The 18,143-nt window shown below is 33.8% G+C and overlaps 1 pseudogene; it reads left to right on the top strand.

Moving 5' to 3' along the window:
• Positions 1-17,824, top strand: part of LOC149544145 (pentatricopeptide repeat-containing protein At5g25630-like) — a 114,674-nt pseudogene extending 96,850 nt beyond the window's left edge.
• Positions 17,825-18,143: the final 319 nt, after the last annotated feature.

Here is an 18,143-nt window from a genome sequence, read left to right as displayed (position 1 = left end):
TTTTAATTGCTAAAACAATAGATGGTCTAAGAAAACACTTGAAGGCACTTGAGGCCTTCTATCAAGTGGTCAAGATGCAAGTGAACAATAGCAAAACCAAGGTGATGATTTTCTCTTTGAAAAGAAACAAGAGGTAGGGAAAATGCTTTCATTTTCAATGGCAACCCATTAGAGATTGTGGATGAGTACAAGTACCTTGGAATTGACTTCAACAACAAAATAAGTTGGGAAACATGTAGCTTGCAAAAAGAATTCAAGGAGGATTGAAAGTATTGTACTTTATAAAATAAATGTATAGCAATGTGAAATTATGTGATTTGAAAATTAAAAAGGTGTTCTTTGGTTTGTTAGTTACCTGGGCAAGCCTTTATGGTTGTGAGATTTGGGGCAGCAACATGTCTAATAAAAAATAGAGACAAGCAAAAAGAATTCAAAAATCCTTAATCTTCAATAGTCTCAAAATTAAAACAATGGTTCTTTATGAGATCCTATTTGCGAAAATGGGCACTTTCCCTATAGAGGCCTCGCAAATGATTTGATTACTATCCTATTTAAAGAAGGCCCAAAGAATGGAAAATTGTTGTTGGGATAAGTTCATCACAAAATAAAGGTTGGATAGAAGAAATAACATGTGGATGAAGAAAAAAGTTAAATGGACATAAAAATGGAATCTTAGTATGCATGAATACCCAAAATAACAATGTTGGAATTAAAAATTCATGAAGGAAAAATATAGGTGTCACATGATCACAACAAAATGTTTGGAAAAGAGACTACTATATAAAGAATTTAACCCAATGTGAGCCCATGAGAAGAAAGCATATATAAGAGAAAATATCAAATGTAGAGCTAAAATGCTCATAGCGTAGCTTAGGACAAGCTCTCATCATTTGAGATGTGGAACAGGTAGATGGAGGATACCTAAGGAAGAATGTGAAGAGAGAGTATGTATTTTCTGCAATATAGGAGTGGTCGAAACCAAGCAACACTTTCTCATGGAATGCCCATCATACAACACCATCCACTTCAACTATTAGGATATGCTAGAAATTGGCAATTTAGGTACTCTTTTTGAGGAAACAGAGTTGGACATGACAACAAAGTTAGTGGTCAACATTCATTATCAAAGGCCGGTCTTAAAGAAGCAACTTCGAAAGACTTAATATTCTTGCATGCTTTATCTTAAAGGGATTCTTGTCTTTTTTCTAATGGGTACCATAGACTTCTTTGACCTCAAAAATGTTATTAAATTCATTCATTCACTTGAAACGTATATTTGATTTTCATTGCAATAGTAGCATTGGTCGTAAATCTACAAGATGTGATCCTAATGATCTATTTCATCACCAATCTTCCTAATAAAACAACCATTTATAAATTTGATTATCCAAAGAGTAGAGGCATACAAAATTTTTTTAGAGTATTTAAGAAAAATCAGGGTAAAACATGCACCATGAGAAAAGATTTGTAACTATCATAAAATTCTCAAACAATTATAGTCAATTTCTAGTTTCAAACATATTGTTATAACTGAACTAGCATGACAGGTGTGCTAGCTTTTCAACTGACATAGAAAAGGAATCTCAAGAAAATTGTAACTAATATATTCCTATTCATATAATCAATTTCATAGTTGGTTGGAGAGACAACAATATACTTTAACTTGATTAGCACAACACGCATGCCAACTTTTACTACAACAAAATTTTGTGGAATAAGAAGCAAAAGACCAAAAAGTATGAGAATAGAAGATTGAAAATTATAGTGTGTTGAACTTAGATTTGTCGTATACATTTTTAAGGGGATCCCAATGTCCATAGTTTGATAAAAAAAGAGTACACTTCCATTTTAAAAAGGTAAAGCATGCACTACAAGCAAGGAATACTGTAAAACTTGATATTATAGATAATTCTTAGTCTAGTCTAATCAAATAAAGACAATAATTCACAAATTTGTTGCTTTTTTCCCTTCTTAATGCCTTCCAACTCATTTACAAGATGTCATAGTGAAAGTTGCATATGGGCCAATGTATTTACGTTCTCTTAATATGATTATATAGTGATAATTAATTTATTAATTTTTTTAAAAATTGTTTCTTATTTTTTTACTACCAAGTGTGCATTGGTATGTAATAGTTATGGCGAAGTATTGTGAAAAATTGACCAAACTAAATTTGTGTATCGTTTTATACATTTGTGTAATACATTAATTGAATTGATAGGTCATTTAGCAAATGATATTTATTTTTAACAAAAAATATCATATTGGAGATGAGGTAGCTTCAAATTAACTTCTTGGGTTCTAAGCATTGCTCAAACAAAACTTTAGAAATACGAAGGTAATCATGCTCAATTACCAATATGTCCATGTTGTGTTTTCAATATGGAGGGAGGACAGAGAGATTTTAGGAGGGAGAGAGGAGTAAAGAAAATAGAAAAAAGATACTAGATGGAGATGTGTTGGTAAACAGATTTGTCACAGTAGAATTGCCCAACAGAGTGTGTGGCAAACCGTTCACAAAAGTTGGATAGGCCCTTAGTATGCAGCCTTCCTCTGCATTTTGAGGGGCAGCTCCCTCGTATGATATAATTTTTTTAAAGATTTTTTTGATTAAAGAATCTAAAACTTCAAAGTTCAGGAGAAATTCATTCAGGACAAATGCACCACACGCCCTCACAACCTTCTTCGGTAAACAAAATCAATAACAGAGGTGCTCAAGAGCTACGCTTGAAAGCAACCAGTATTATTAAGCACATTCATTATCATTCGTAAACACTCGCATAGCACCATGAGAATGTCTACTACAGCGTATAACAATTTGGATTTTAAAATAAGAAACCCAAAGCATATCTCATTTCATTCCCTTGTACCAAGAAAGCAGTAGAGATTTTTCAATTCAGAGATAAAAAGTGTACATACTTTCTAGAATTTATCCCTAGATCAAAATTTCAGCATAGTGTTCCCTTATTTTTCCAACCAAAAAGTCCCTTTTAAAAAGCCAAAAGGCATCCTTATATAGACATAGAGGTTAATAACTACCTCTTGGTGGTTAATAACCACCTCCAAAATACGTAATTTTGGAAGGTTAATTAACCTCAAGAAAATTAACCTATACAAGGAAACTTGCAAAAACAAAACTTTAGCTAGAGTTCCTAAAGATATTTACATATACAATCACGGATTCTCCTAGCTACTAACTCTATCTACCCGAACACAATTGATCTATCCCAAGAAGCCCTGTAAGCATCTAGGATAATCATCATTGATTCATAGTTCGAAATGAACACATTTTCCATCTTGAGTTTGGCTGTGAAGTATCTATCTTGAATTTCTTCTGACTCTTGTCGATAGGCTGAAATGTTACAATCTCCTAGCGTGACTGCAACCAGGCTAAGCTTCATCATAGTTTCAGCATCTGATACACGGTTCTCTATTTCTAAATGAATCTGAACACTGAAGGAATCAAGGAGAAACTGACAATCAACATGCTGAAGATCACTTACTGGCACCCCACCTATGATAGTAGAGATTAATTCATCTATACTTTTTGTTTTCAGTTGCTCCAAAGAGGCTATTAGCTTTTCGAACTCAGTGATCCCTTTGCTGATGTTTATCACCTTCCAACCAACACTTTTACTCCAGATATGTGTTTGGTTGTCACTTGGATCAGCAATAATTTTCTCAAGAAGTAGGGTGCTCATATCTAACTTGGCCATTTCTTTTAATTCATCAACTACTTTTTCCTAGTTGGATTTATGTTCCTTGCTACTTTCCAACTCCTTATAAATTTTTTGTATCTGTGCTATGGCTTTCCCATATATCTCTTTTACCCCAGTTATAAGTTTTGAAGCATCCTCTATCATCTTGTTTATCCAAGCTTCGATCATCATACTATGCGACTTGTGTTTGTTGATTCTTTCAACAACATTATGATCCAAAATACCATCAGGACCTGCGACGGAGTGACCACGGCTTGGGCATTAGAAGGATTGCTAATTGAATTAATATAAGCTACCATCATCTCAACTTGTTCTTTGAGTTGCTCCTTGGCTCTTTTCTCTTCCTTAGCCCTTTGCAACATCTGAGCAGCAATCACTTCAAAATTTTGAAACTCTCTTTCTGCATTAGAAGGACCAAGGTCAACCTTTTCTAGAATGAAATCTGATTCAGATGCTTCACCAACATTCTTTTCAATTATAGGTTTGGCCAATTCCACACACAAGTTGCCTAAAGTTTCATCAATAGCTAACCTGGACATCACCTTGGTCTTTTTCACCTTAGGAGACTTCTGAAGAATACTAGAGATCACATCAAACAGAGGTGGGATCATTTGAACAACTTTCTTCCTCTTCTGAAGACTGTTCTGGAACCATGAATGTGTAATTTTTGAAGATTGTACATCACTTGTCACATTTTCAGCAATCATCATTAAGTCTTCTGAATTAGATAACGGGTTATCTAATTGTGTGATTTCTATTAATGGCATATTAGGAGGAGAGAGACTCAAATGAGGAATCACTGCATCATGAGGGGATGTAACAGGGACATGTGATTAGGCAATTTTAGGAGTTCTTTGATCTTTTTCACTGGATTCATTCCCTTCCTGATTCATTTTACCTTTCATTCTTGTCCTTTTTCTTTTGACTATAATCTTATCTAGTTGATTCAGATCTTCATCCCGATCTTGAGCACCGATATCCAGTTGTTGCATCTTCTCACTAGAAGTTGCCTCTATCGCCATCTGAGATGATTCTCCTTTATTATTTCTCCTCTCTTTACCTTGAAATTCACCAGTTGCTTTTTCAGCTTTGACTTTACTGATCTAGTCTCTTGTCCTTTTAAGAACAAAGGCAGTCCTTTCCTTCAAGCTTTTTAACTCTGGAATTGACCAATCAATAGGAGGGAGATCTAGCAATTCAATTTTCTCATAATAGTAAGGATCAACCAAAGAAACCTCATTTTCATCTACACCTGTCACATCAATGTCCAACTTGAAGTCTATCACCTGTCGTACTGTAAGCCGCATCCAATCTCTCTTCCTGACTTCGAAGTCATTTCACAATCCTCCCAAAAGTCTTCTAGAGTCGATAAGTGACCAAGATTGGGATTTAACTTTAATCCATTCACTGCATAGCCCTTACTGTCATAAGGGAAACTTATTGTGTAAGGATGCAAATTTATTGCGGCAATAGATCTTTCAATGTTCCTGGCATCTGATGCACTATCACAACTATAATATTCGATGCCAATAGGAAAAGCTATTTCATCTATCCTCCTGTTCTTTCAAAGTTTATTGATTTGGCTAATTTGCCTGCACATTTCAATTAAGACCAGTTTATCATCAACAAATCTAGGTAGCATTGGTGGACAGCCATCATAGGTAGCTAACCTGATATAAGTAAACTTCGAGAATTGTATGAAAATGCTTGCATATTTTTGTACTTTAATCGCTGCTTCTAGTGAAATTTTGAGTCTGATGTTCCCTTGAATTTCCCTTACAGTTAGCATGGTGAATGTGCCATTCACTCTTCTAAAATGGTGTAGGCTATTATTATACTAAATTTGAGGAAGATGATTATAAATGATGGAGGTGTCATCATAAACGTCCTACTGGTTAAGTCCTGACCAACTCTTGGTGCTTGCGATAGCATAGAAAAGATATGAAGTCATATAAAAGTAGTCATTTTCTTGAAGTCCCATGAGCTGTCTATGTAGTCAATCACTAATAATTTCAGCCCAATCAATATGTTGTTTTCCTTCACAGATCATGTTGATAAATAGGAACATCCAACCTTCAAACTCGTGTGAGTCCCGAAGAGCAACGATCCTTCTTAGTAGGGTCACCATGTTTGCCACATCTTCTTTTAATAGTGACGTGTGAATAGATTTTCCTAATTGAGATTTCCCTTTTCTTGGTTGCGAGAACCATGACCTGGCAATGGTGTTTAGACATTGAGTCTGTTTTGCAGTAAAATACTCTTTGGCAGTTCTCAGATTGATGTTAGCATATTGCATCTGGGTAGGCAATCGGAAAAAACTAGCAATAGAGGCAGGATCTAGATAGACAATTACTTTATTGTTCGATGAAATAACTTTTCTAGTATCCGGATGGTAATCTTTCATGCATTCCAATACCAAGTCTGGGCACTGTGCTGAAATGGGGTGTCCACTTGCTTGAGCCAAGCCACTTTCTAATATCTTTCCAGCTAATGGTGTCTTTTCTTCATTCACAAGAGATGACCAGAAGTCTTGAAGGTAGACACTTCCTAAAATGGTATCGCCGATATTTGGAAGCATACTTCTTAAAATAGGAGCATAATCTGGCCTTTGATACATGTACTTCATGATAGATTATCAATCTTTCTTTGTCAAATTTGTTAGATGCCTTCAACCTTGTGCTACACTCTTTACTTCTAACTTCAAAGTAACAAATCAACCACCCAACCAAAAAGATCTATCAGCAATACATCGGACTGAGAATTGCCATGTCTTGTAACAAACATTCATAAGAATTGGATCTTGCCCAGACTTATAATTCACTCATAAATCTGCATGATGTTAATGATGCTCCAACTTATCTGCAGAGTGTCGATTGCCTAAGAAAATAGGGATGCTGATCTGAGGTTTTCAGAGCTACAGGTCAGGAATGAATATTTCATTTTGTCGAACACTTTCCTAGCATTCTATATGTTCTGTTCATGCTCACTACCCTTTTTTTTATTTTGGCATTATGTCAAACAAGTCAGGAGCTGAATTTGTTTGATACTTCTAACGAATTCACATGGAGAAAAGATGAAGAATTTGTTCAGCAGATGTTCTTTGGCATTAATCCTTTGCATATCAAGCGTCTCCATGTAATTAACATTCCTTCATTTGCTAGTATAATTTAGATGCTCAAGTTCTGAGTAAAATCATTTGTCATTAAGATATGGATGGTGAAAGATTCCAAAGTTGATATATCGATTTAAAAATCTCTGCACAATTTTGTTATGGAAATCTGTAATCTTCTCTCTCGTTATTGTAGTGGTGTCATCCAACCATAGTGCAGCACCATAACCCGAAGATCAAATATTTAAGCGAAGATTTTCATGGCATCATCAATATTCCTTTGAGCATGCCCTGAAGATAACAGGAAAATTGCGGGTTGCAAGAAAGTGTTTAAAGACTAGGGTGATATCAGGGTCGGCAATGAGGTCTTCAAGGTGGCGTGCCTATTGAATGAACTACGAGCGCAATTGCTTCTTTAAAGCATCCTTCATTTGCTTGCATGGATAGGAATGACACTGCTCTACTCATGAATACAGCAATATTTATTTTAATGTTAGCAAGTTGATATAAATATATCGCATTTTACCCACAACAAAGGTTGGTGGCTTTATGTCTCCCAACTCTTGAAATTTGAAATGTTTCTATTGTAAAGGAAAGCTGCAAGTTGAGGATAAATTAATTGGAAAGTATGGTATGAGGTGGCATGCTTTAATTTCTTCTTTAAAAATGTCCTTATCCTGCACTTGGTGAAGAGGGTGGTCTACACACGATCAGATTCTTTTATGTTCCAATTTAATTCCTTCATAAATCTGGACTCCCATAATTGACGGCAGGTATTCAAACCTCAGTATCACACCCACTATTCACCTGGGAAGACCATGTGTTTGAGTTGGAAATAAGGTGAGCAAGGTGATGTATATGTTAAATAAACCACAAGACTTTCCCTTGCTCACGTGGACAATAATATGCATTGATTTGTATATGTAGCAATATTCTGAAAAACCAAGTTCTGTGGATGCATACAGCCATAGGTTGAAACTCCAGCAAACGTAAAATATCAACTTTAATAGGTGCTTCAATAACATTATCCCACTATATTCGAGCCAAAGGAATTTACACATGGTTTATACAATTTGGAAATTTTCAAACAGGTTAATAACCGTCTCAAAGAGGTTAAGAAATGCACGTTTTTGGAGAGGTTAATTAACCTACTCCAAAATGCGCATTTTGGAAATTAACATTAACCTATTTCAGAGGTTAACAAATACGCATTTTTGGAGAGGTTAATTAACCTACTCCAAAATGCGTGATTGAAAAGTTATCATTAACCTTTTTGAGAGGTTAATGATTAATGATAAACTTGAAAATGCATATTTTGGGTCTCTCTATTAACCTGCAATAACCTGAGACTCAGAAGTCTGTTTTCAAAAATTTCAAGTGCTGCACGGAGTTGGGAACAAGCCGAAGACATGAAGATTCAAAAATTCACAAAGATTTAGAGATAAAATGGCCAATTGAAAGCTTAAAATCGGGTAATTTTCAAAAATTAACCAAGGCTTATAAAATTGAAAGAATTTTATAACCGGGCAACAAGATGTAAAGTGTGTGTGTGTGTGTGTGTGTGTGTGTGTGTGTGTGTGTGTGTGTGTGTGTGTGTGTGTGTGTGTGTGTGTGTGTGTGTGTGTGTGTGTGTGTGTGTGTGTGTGTGTGTGTGTTTGTGTGTGTGTGTGTGTGTGTGTGTGTGTGTGTGTGTGTGTGTGTGTGTGTGTGTGTGAGTGTGTGTGTGTGTGTGTGTGTGTGTGTGTGAGAGAGAGAGAGAGAGAGAGAGAGAGAGAGAGAGAGAGAGAGAGAGAGAGAGAGGAAGATGGAGAAGAGAAGACATAAACAAATATAAACAGAGAGAGGAAGAGATAAAGAGGGGGAGATAAATATAGATAGATGAGAAGAGAAATATAGAGATATATATAGACATACACACACACACACATAGAGGAGGGATGGAGGGACGGAGAGACAGAGGGAAGGGGTGCAAGAGATAGGGGTAGAAAGGAGAGATTGAGATAAAGATATAACTTGAGGAAAATACAGGGGATTTTTATAAAATAAGTATATTGAGATGGAGAGATGGATGAGAGAGAAAGAGAGATGTGGGTACATGAAGGTAGAATAAGAAAGATAATGAGACAGGAGGAGATGGAGAGATAGAAAAAAAGGGGCAAGTACAAAAAGATGGGGAACCAAAAAGTTGGTATAATGAGCCTTACAAGAAAATGAAGATAAACCTTCAAAATTTGAAGATGTGAAAAAAACAAAGTTTAGTGCTCCAAATGTAGTTTAACAACTATTGAGAAAAAAAACATGTTGAGATTAAGGGTCTCACAAAGGAGCACACTAAGTGGTCCTATTATTTTTGAAAAAATAAACATATCATTTGGGGTACTCGAGCTATAAAATAAACCTTTTTCTAGAATATTTTTTATTGCTCTAATAAAAAGATAGTTAACATTGAGAAGATATATTTCAATTCTCTTAGGCTATGGTCCCATGGAGATCTTTAAATAATCTTTCCTTACCAATTTCCCTATTCATAGTACTAGATTTAATAAATGGCATCCACTAAGGATTTAGTGTACATCAAGATATGCATTTCAAGTTTTGTTTTGTTTTTTATTAAAGAAAAAAGCTTTTGATATAAGAGTATGTAATAGATATACATATATTATGAAGAAAAAGAAAAATAACAAGATAAGAAGACAATTTAGAAAGAAAATACATGTCTGCCCAATAGGCTAATAACAACTCCCAAAACATGGATTAGAGGGAGAAAATAGAATTGAATTTGGGCATTCAAACAACTGCCTGCTTACCAGCAGCGATAGATGAAAGAAATCATCTCATATGGAAAAATAGTTTCAATTTCATGGGTAGAAAAAAGCAAGCCAATCCAGCTTGTGCAATTTGATGAAGAAAAGAAAAATGAGGATATATAGGAGGGAAAAAGAGCAATTGGTGGTGCCTCTAGTAGGCAACCCTATTGCTTCATTTATTGGAATGGATTCCTAATTCAACTACATGATTACCAAGATGCAGGAAATGACTATCACTTCAACCTGTCTTTTTTTTTTTTTTTTTTTAAATATGCTCCTTCATGTAAGATTTTGCAACCTAAAGTTGTAAAATAAATTAAGAATTTTCTAAAAGAATGAAGCCAAATTGCAAATTAAAATAAGAAAATTCCTAATTTATTTTGCAACTTTAGGTTGCAAAATCTTACATGGTATCAGAGCATAGGGAGCTAGAAGAAGTGCCGATGTTATTTGTAGGTATTTCAAACCAAAGCTTGTTTAGAATGGAATTTTTTCATTAGATTGGGGGTTGTTAATGTTTTTCTTTTTGTAAATGAATTGAGATAAAGTTCCATTTTTGGGGGAGATCAATGATACTTAATATTAATTTTCATCCTTCTGCTATCAAGCTAACCTCAAAGAATTAGAATTATCTATCTTGGAAAAAGGGGATAGAGAATCACTACCTTGAGCAAGACAAATAATTCTTTGAGGTTAGCTTGAGAACGAAAGGATGAAAATAAATATTAGGCATCATTGATATCCCCCAAAAATAGAACTTTATCTCAGTTTGTGATTACAAAAAGAAATAGATGAAGTTCCATTTTTGGAGGAGATCAATGACGCCTAGTATTTATTTTCATCCTTATGTTATCAAGCTAACCTTGGAGAATTATCTGTCTCACTTAAGATAGTGATTTTCTATCCCCTTTTTCCAAGACAGATAATTCTCCAAGGTTAGCTTGACAACATAAGGATGAAAATAAATACTAGGCATCATTGATCTCCCCCAAAAATGGGACTTTATCTTAGTTGGCGATTACAAAAAGAAAAATATTAACAACCTCCAATCTAATGAAATTTTTTCATTCTAAATAAGCTCTAATCTATAATACCTGCAACAAAAATAGTACTTCTTCTCATAGCTCCCTATGTTCTGATACCATGTAGAGTTTCACAAATATTATGTGAAATTTATTAAAATGTTGCTCTGATACCATGTAGAGTTTCACAAATATTATGTGAAATTTATTAAAATGTTGCTGAAAGAAAGAGGCACAAATTTTAGATAAGAAAGCAGAGAAAACAAAGCTACTAAAAATGAAAAAGAAATCTATTTCTCATTAATTTTTATAATCTACATTCATATGCATGATTTATACAATTACACCATCATACCAATTAAGAAATCACAGTGAAGAACTGTGAAATAACAACATGAATTATGTATGCATGAACATCCACTATTTAAGTGGAATTATTGCATAAAAACAACAGTGAAATTGGAGTTAAAATTAGTTAACACCGACACTTCCTGAGCATCCATGAGTAGCAGAAGAAAGATTTTAAAGTTGGAAAACAAAATAAATAAATCTGCAAGTTCAGATTTAACTCAGTGATAGGCACCATACAAACTTAGAAAATTGGGATAAGAAAATATAATAGAATGGCACATGGCTATAGTGCTTGCTGCCAAGATGGAAGAAGGGTAGTTTAGCAGCCACAAAGCAAACTTAGAAAAAACATATAAATAAAATTAAACTAAATGCAGACCTCATACGTCAAGGCTCGGGGATTGGTTAGGCAACTAACACATTAAGAAAATCGAAAACATGGAAATAGTTTTCATAGAACGAGTGAATCTCTGAGAGCACTATCAAAGATTGAATGGAAACCCTATTACACAATTTCTCCATGCAACTTAACATTTCATTAAAGTATTAAATCAAGACCAAAACAAGTGTGGGAGCAAGAGTCCCTACCTACTATGATAAGAAGAATAGGAGATTGACTAAAAATAACCTACAACTTTGAATCAATTAAAATGATTCAAATTTAGGTTTTTCTACTGAAAGGATAATTATTGATTGATATATTAAATGTTAGTCATCCAAATTAACATTAAAATGAAAATAGGTAAAAAGAAAGTTATTATTACAAGAAAAATTATTTAGATTTTTAGTAATGTCTTGATTTACAATCAAAGAACTAGCAATGAATATCACATTTACTTTTATTTTTGAACAAATTAAAAATATTTTTTTCTAATTAATTTTTAAGCTTTTAATTAATTTTTTTTTAAAATAAAAAAACTAATGTAGGATACCCATGATAAGGTGTACGTTCTTCATTGATTTATTTTGCGGTGCCTTCAACTTGGGTGTTTCTTTTAATTCTCTGATTGGAATTGGAAAAGATAATTATAAATTCAAATAGATTTTTTGGAAAAGTAAATTATATATTCAAATAGTTTTTTTTTCCTGAAACTGGTTTAATGTTTACGAGAAAAGTCACCTATCATCTACTCTTAATGCACCAACAGAGTGGCATTCAAGAATGACACTTGAAACCCTAGAAATAGGGAGGAAATGAAGTATAGAGAAAAATAATAAATCAATTATTTTTTTAAAATTAATTTTTTTTTGAAAGAATGATTTTTTTGGTTTCTCATTTGTCAGCTCAAAAAGTTTGTAAAATTAATTTGTCAGGTGGGGGCATATTGGTAATTCACTAGTAGTCATAGAATCCAATCTTTTGCTTTGAGGCTCTTTGGGAAGTCATTTTGATTTCCACATATACAACATTTACTTAAGAACTCCAAAGAATTGTATTGCTAAAATTTGTTGGGGAAATCAACAAGTTATATCATACAATATTGTACGATCAAATTTCACACTTACTTTTATTGCATAGAATGCTCTTTCAAGCATTATAAATGTTTTGAAAATGAGAATTAAAAAAACTATTTATCATCTACTATTTTGACTTGTAAACAAAAAGTTTCTTTCATTACTTTGTGTTCCTAACTACATTTGATACTTTATGTTCCTAACTATGTTTCTTACCCTACCTTTGTCTGTTTAAAATTTCAACTAAATACATATGACCACATCCCTTGCACCTTCTATTGGTGGAAGTGCTAATCAGTAGTCCATAAAATACAATTAATTTTGAAAATGAATAAGGCATACTCCCCAAAAGATGAATGATAGTGTTGAATATCACATAAAGATGAATGACGGCTTCTTGTAATGTGTGCAAAAATATTTGAATTAAAAAAAAAAGTGATAAGAAACCAAACATAGAGTTTTCTTTATTAAATGTTTCAAAGGGGAAGATACTAGAGAGTAATAGATACTTCCAATCCCCTCACAAGTGAGAAATCATCAGTGATGTCTATCTAATGGTACAGTGCACAGTCAGTGGGGACTTTGGAGACAGGTGTGAGCAGAAGGCCAGGCCAAGGACTGAGGCAAGGAAGGCTCCACACCCACCGCTTGACCACATCTATTTTCAGATAGCAAGGTGAGTTTTACGGGCACCTAAGGGAGATGGAGAAATATAGTTCCCCTGCTTGTAACTGTGTCATTTTACATTGCCACAAAGATTTGTTCATTGCAAAATGCTAACGATTCTAGTGTCAAAAGAGAGGTGGACCCTAGGTTCGTGTTATCCATAGGGATTCTCCTCCCCCTGTTAGGGCTGGTCATGTTGTCTAGAAAATTAATGCATGTTTATGCCAGTCTTGTGATTACCAAAGTGGTCCTTAACATGTAGGAAGATGAAGGAGAGGGTTGGGGGAGTTTTAATCTCTCATTCAAGGAACCCCCTTGTGTTTGTACCAATAGTTCCATGCACCATCCAAATTCCTCAAAGGATTTGCAATGTCTAGAGGAATTTAATCTATTGGTGGTCAATTCTTTCTCCTATTCTAAGCAAAGTATGTGTTCGCAGAGTGCTTTTTGAAAATATGTTAAAGCTAATCGAACTCCTGCTATAGATCTAGGGTTATGAGAGTTTCAACAAAATCTATATTAAAAAAAAGATTGATGGGCTTAAAGATTACCTACAAAAATTAACAATTCTCAGCCTCCTTGTTAAGACGATAGGCTTCACCCCTTGGAAAATAATGACCGGTTTGTTCAGATTTTTCAACGGTCTTATGCTAAAACATTCAGGAAAAATTTCCATCGTCAAGTGTTAGCATGAGACCACATCTAAATGGATGGAGGAAACCAACCACTCACCAACTTAAGCGTGTGACAAAATCCATTTGCAAGATAAACTCTCGTCTTTAGCTAACCAACACTGACAGATCTGCATTATCGATTATAGTAGCCTCAAACATTTTGTAAGGTCCTGTCCAAGTAAGGACTAGATCAATTGTTAATTTGTCTATAATATAATTTGATTAGTAGTAAATATTAATTTTGTCATTAGAAGAACATTATATGACTTATTCAATAACATGATTGGGGAAAATTCTTGTGTGACTTGCAATGATTAGTATTGTTTAAATAAGATTGACTTATCAATTGTAACCATCCGATTATTAGGTGCAAATGTGTATGTGATACTTCATATAGTAGAATTATGCTTATTTAATTAATGTGCAAGTTAGACTCAACTTATGATCAACTATGGATTTTGCTCATACACTTGACAATGATTACAAATAGAAATGGTTGGGCCTCGTTACATATGACACGATAGTTTAGATAGTTATGAGACTAGTAGCATTAGACCTAATTCACACTAGGATGGATTATCTAATATAAGTTAACAACTTCATTAGCTAATGTGAGTTACCTTATGGATAAATACCTTATATTGTTCATCTTATCTCGTCATGATAATTAGATAGTTTTAGTAATTAAAATTATGGCCAATTGAATTGAATAGATATTGTGTTGTGGTGAATACATTTCACATAAGGTGACTGTGAAAATGGAAATCAAGTTTGGGTTATGTGATTATTGTTTTGAAGTAAATTATGTATCATTTAATTCTAAATAAAGAAGTATGGAAATGAATAGAATATAGATAACACAATGAATACTAGTGGTACTCGTTATGTTATTTTAAGGGATGTTATGATTTGAATCCTATAATTAGTGAGAGCAAGTAATGTAATACCCCATCTCATTATAGACTTAGACTCAATTGTAAGAATTTGATTAATGTACATGTAAGATATAAGGTGTTATCATACATACGTTATGAATTACTAATATGGCTACTATTCTTGAAAATATTGTACTTAGAGAAGTGGTTATAATAAAATGAATGATACATATTTGTAAACGATTTTCATACGCAAATGATTCATAGAAAAATGATGTTGGAATATGATATCAATCTAATGTGTTCATCTATGGTTGATTAGGATATGTATTAATGTTTACAGTCATATAGTTATATATATGTTTGGTTCACTGATGTTTAAATTGAATTGTGGAGAGGATGATTATGAAGATCTTCGAGGAATCCATGCCAACTCTTTATAATAGTCAAAGTTGCCACAATGCAAATTGTTGTAAAATCGGATGTAAACTAAAGTTGGACTTTGGAGGGGTTAAAATGGACCCTAAAGTACATTTTGGGTTAAAATAACCTAACCCACTTATACTACCTGGGGTTGGGGGCTAGTTTTATGTCAAATCATGGTTAAAGCTTTCATGATGACACCTCAAAGGTACCACTTCCCAAGAGTGACGAAAATCATAAAGTAGGAGACACTCCATGCCTTCTCCCCTTTTTAGGAGATGTGACATTTGAGTGAGAAGTCCTATGGAAGATGTATAGGTTGTAAACTATGTTTTAGGTTGGGTCATGTAGGTCCTTATGTGAAACCTTGGTTATGTAGCTTTGAATAGGGTCAAACATAAGTAAAATTCGTATGCAAACTTTAAGTGAGCTTTCAAAGGGTTAGGATGACTCCTAGTGTCAGTTTAGTACTTGTTTTGAATGCCCACATGGTAGACCTAGGGGTTTTGGGCATTTTTACTCATTTATACTCTTATTATGGACTTGGGGGACCACCCAAAAGTTGCTTTTACCAAGGTGGCCGAAAATGAAGGACAACTCTTGAAGAATGTGAAGACTTGGAAGGACAAAAGCTTCTCTTGAAGATTGTAAAAGGAGGAACACCAACCAAGGACAATTAATGTGAATAAGATAGGTAAGGAGGAGAACCAATGTCACCCACACCCTTCCCAAGAAGGCTTGGGAGATGTAGAAGAAGGAGAGGGTTTTAAGAAGAGTAGGGGGAAAAACATTGACAGGATGGAACCACTCTACATTTTGAAGATAAATTTTGCTTGATGGAGTGAGGAGGAGATGGAGGAAGAGGAGGAAGGATTCTGGGTTGAAGATGAAGATCTATCTAAAGGGAGAGCTCTTGAAAAGATAAGTAACTTATATGCATTTAGAGTAGTTCTTACTTATTGAGATGAAATATTGTTAGAAAAATTATTCCATGATGTTTTAGAGAGAACTCTTAGGATTGCATCCATGATCTCTTAGTTGAAATGAGTTCTCTTGCCCGGGGGTATGGCTAGGTCACATGCGGCCTCATGATGCCATTATGGTAGGATGGAAAAGGGCACTTGTGTGAATGGTTTTGATAATTATTGTTGTAATCTTGCAAATGAATATGAATGAAATTTTAGATCTTAAGTTTTTGATAATATATTTAAACTTGTGTATGAGAGAAGAAGTTGTGATAAAGATTATAGAAATGATGCTATTTTTATTTGAGATATTGTAAATTTGTTCTAAAAGCTATTGTTATTTATGGTATTGTTAGTTAAGAGAAATTATTTTGGATGTTAAATTTGTGAGTTATTTCATTAGAAAAAAGTGGCTAATGCTCAAGATCATTTTATCAAAATATCTATTGTGGATTTAAATATTGACTCTAAATCTTGATAGTTATTTGATAAGTTTAAATAAGTTTTTGGTAGAAAAAAATGGGCATGACACGTTTGGGGTTTTGTTGAGATCACATTTACTACAGAAATCAAATTGTGATGAAAATCACCACTAGCTCCCCCATTTTGATTGAGCATTCTCCTAATAGCCAGTGAGCTTGATGGAAGATCAGAATCACCAAAGCCAAGCATGTGTAATATAAACAAACAAGATGAGGTAAAATGGATTTTTGTCGAGGTAAAGGTGGCATGGGAAAGATCAATAGCAGGACTAGAAAATTTTTACATTCATCAAATTAAAGATCTACTGAATGAGATTTAAAAATAGGGGCATTGAATTAATTTTTTCTTGGCTAAGTGCCTCATTTACCACTTTGAAAGGGCTAAGATGCTGCACAAATCTTTACATGTCTTCATTGAGGTAATAAAAACATATCCAAAGTTGAATAATCTTCTTTACAATCATCTTTTTGATGTTTTTTGTAAAATCAGGAAAGATAAACGAGGCTCTCACTCTATTGCATGCAATGTTTCTTGGACAACTATGTGTCAAATAAGATCATTTTGAGAGAAGCATTTTTGACATTGTTAAAGGAAAACAAATTACAAGAGGTAGAGATGACTATAGTTCACATCAGTGAGAAATGTTGCAAGTGTTTCCTAGATACCCTTAAATTTACTCAGTTCACTAATGCAATGTATAAAGTAGGGAAGGCAGACAAGGCCTGGGAGATTGTCCATTTACCAAAAACTTAGGGGATGTCCCTCAGTGTAGTACCCTTCAATGTGATATTGTATAGTCTTGGCCATTGTGGCAATTTCTCTAGAATTGATTTTCTTTTCTTTGAGATAGAAGAGATGGGAATCAAATCAAATATTGTAACTTGCAATACTCTATTAGGAGCATATTGTGAGTGGGGTTATATTGATGAAGCATTGGAATTGTTAAATAGAATGAGGCATGGTCACTGTTGTCCGGACAAAATTAAATTTGCTGTCTTGATTGGTGGCCTCTATAGAGTAAGCAAAGTAAATGAAGATCTTAGATTGGTGGCTAAGATGGGTGATGCTAATTGTACCCCAGATGAACTTACATTTACTACTCTGATTGCTAGTCTCTGTAAGGTTAACCGAGTAGATGAGGCTCTTTGATTAGTTGCTAAAATATTGTAGGCTCATTGTTCTCCTAATATAATTAGATTCACTACCCTAATTAATGGATTTTACAGAGTGGAGAGGGTAGATGAAGCTATATTTTTCTTAAAATCAATAGTTTAGTTAATCATTTTTCTTAAAAAAATCATATTAAAAAAATTAGTAAGAATAATAACATATTTTTGTTTTGGTGGATCCACATATTTGCTGAATGTGTTATTTCTTTGTTCCATATCTTTGTAAGGAATTTTCTTGTAGTCTTGATAGGTTGATGAACACAAACATTATGTATGTATTGTAAATTTGTCTGCAAATGTTTTCTACTATATTTTGCTTTCTTAAGTTTTGGAAGTGGGTGTTAGGATTTATTATATCAATAGAATGTGATAATTTAAATTGTTAGAATCAAGAGTGGTTAGATAAACTTATCTAAATATTAGAT

The sequence above is a fragment of the Cupressus sempervirens genome, chromosome 8 (assembly GCF_028749045.1).
Source record: "Cupressus sempervirens isolate cs-2001-9-10 chromosome 8, ASM2874904v1, whole genome shotgun sequence".
Lineage (NCBI taxonomy): Eukaryota > Viridiplantae > Streptophyta > Pinopsida > Cupressales > Cupressaceae > Cupressus > Cupressus sempervirens.
This window is presented reverse-complemented; position numbering and strand designations above follow the sequence as displayed.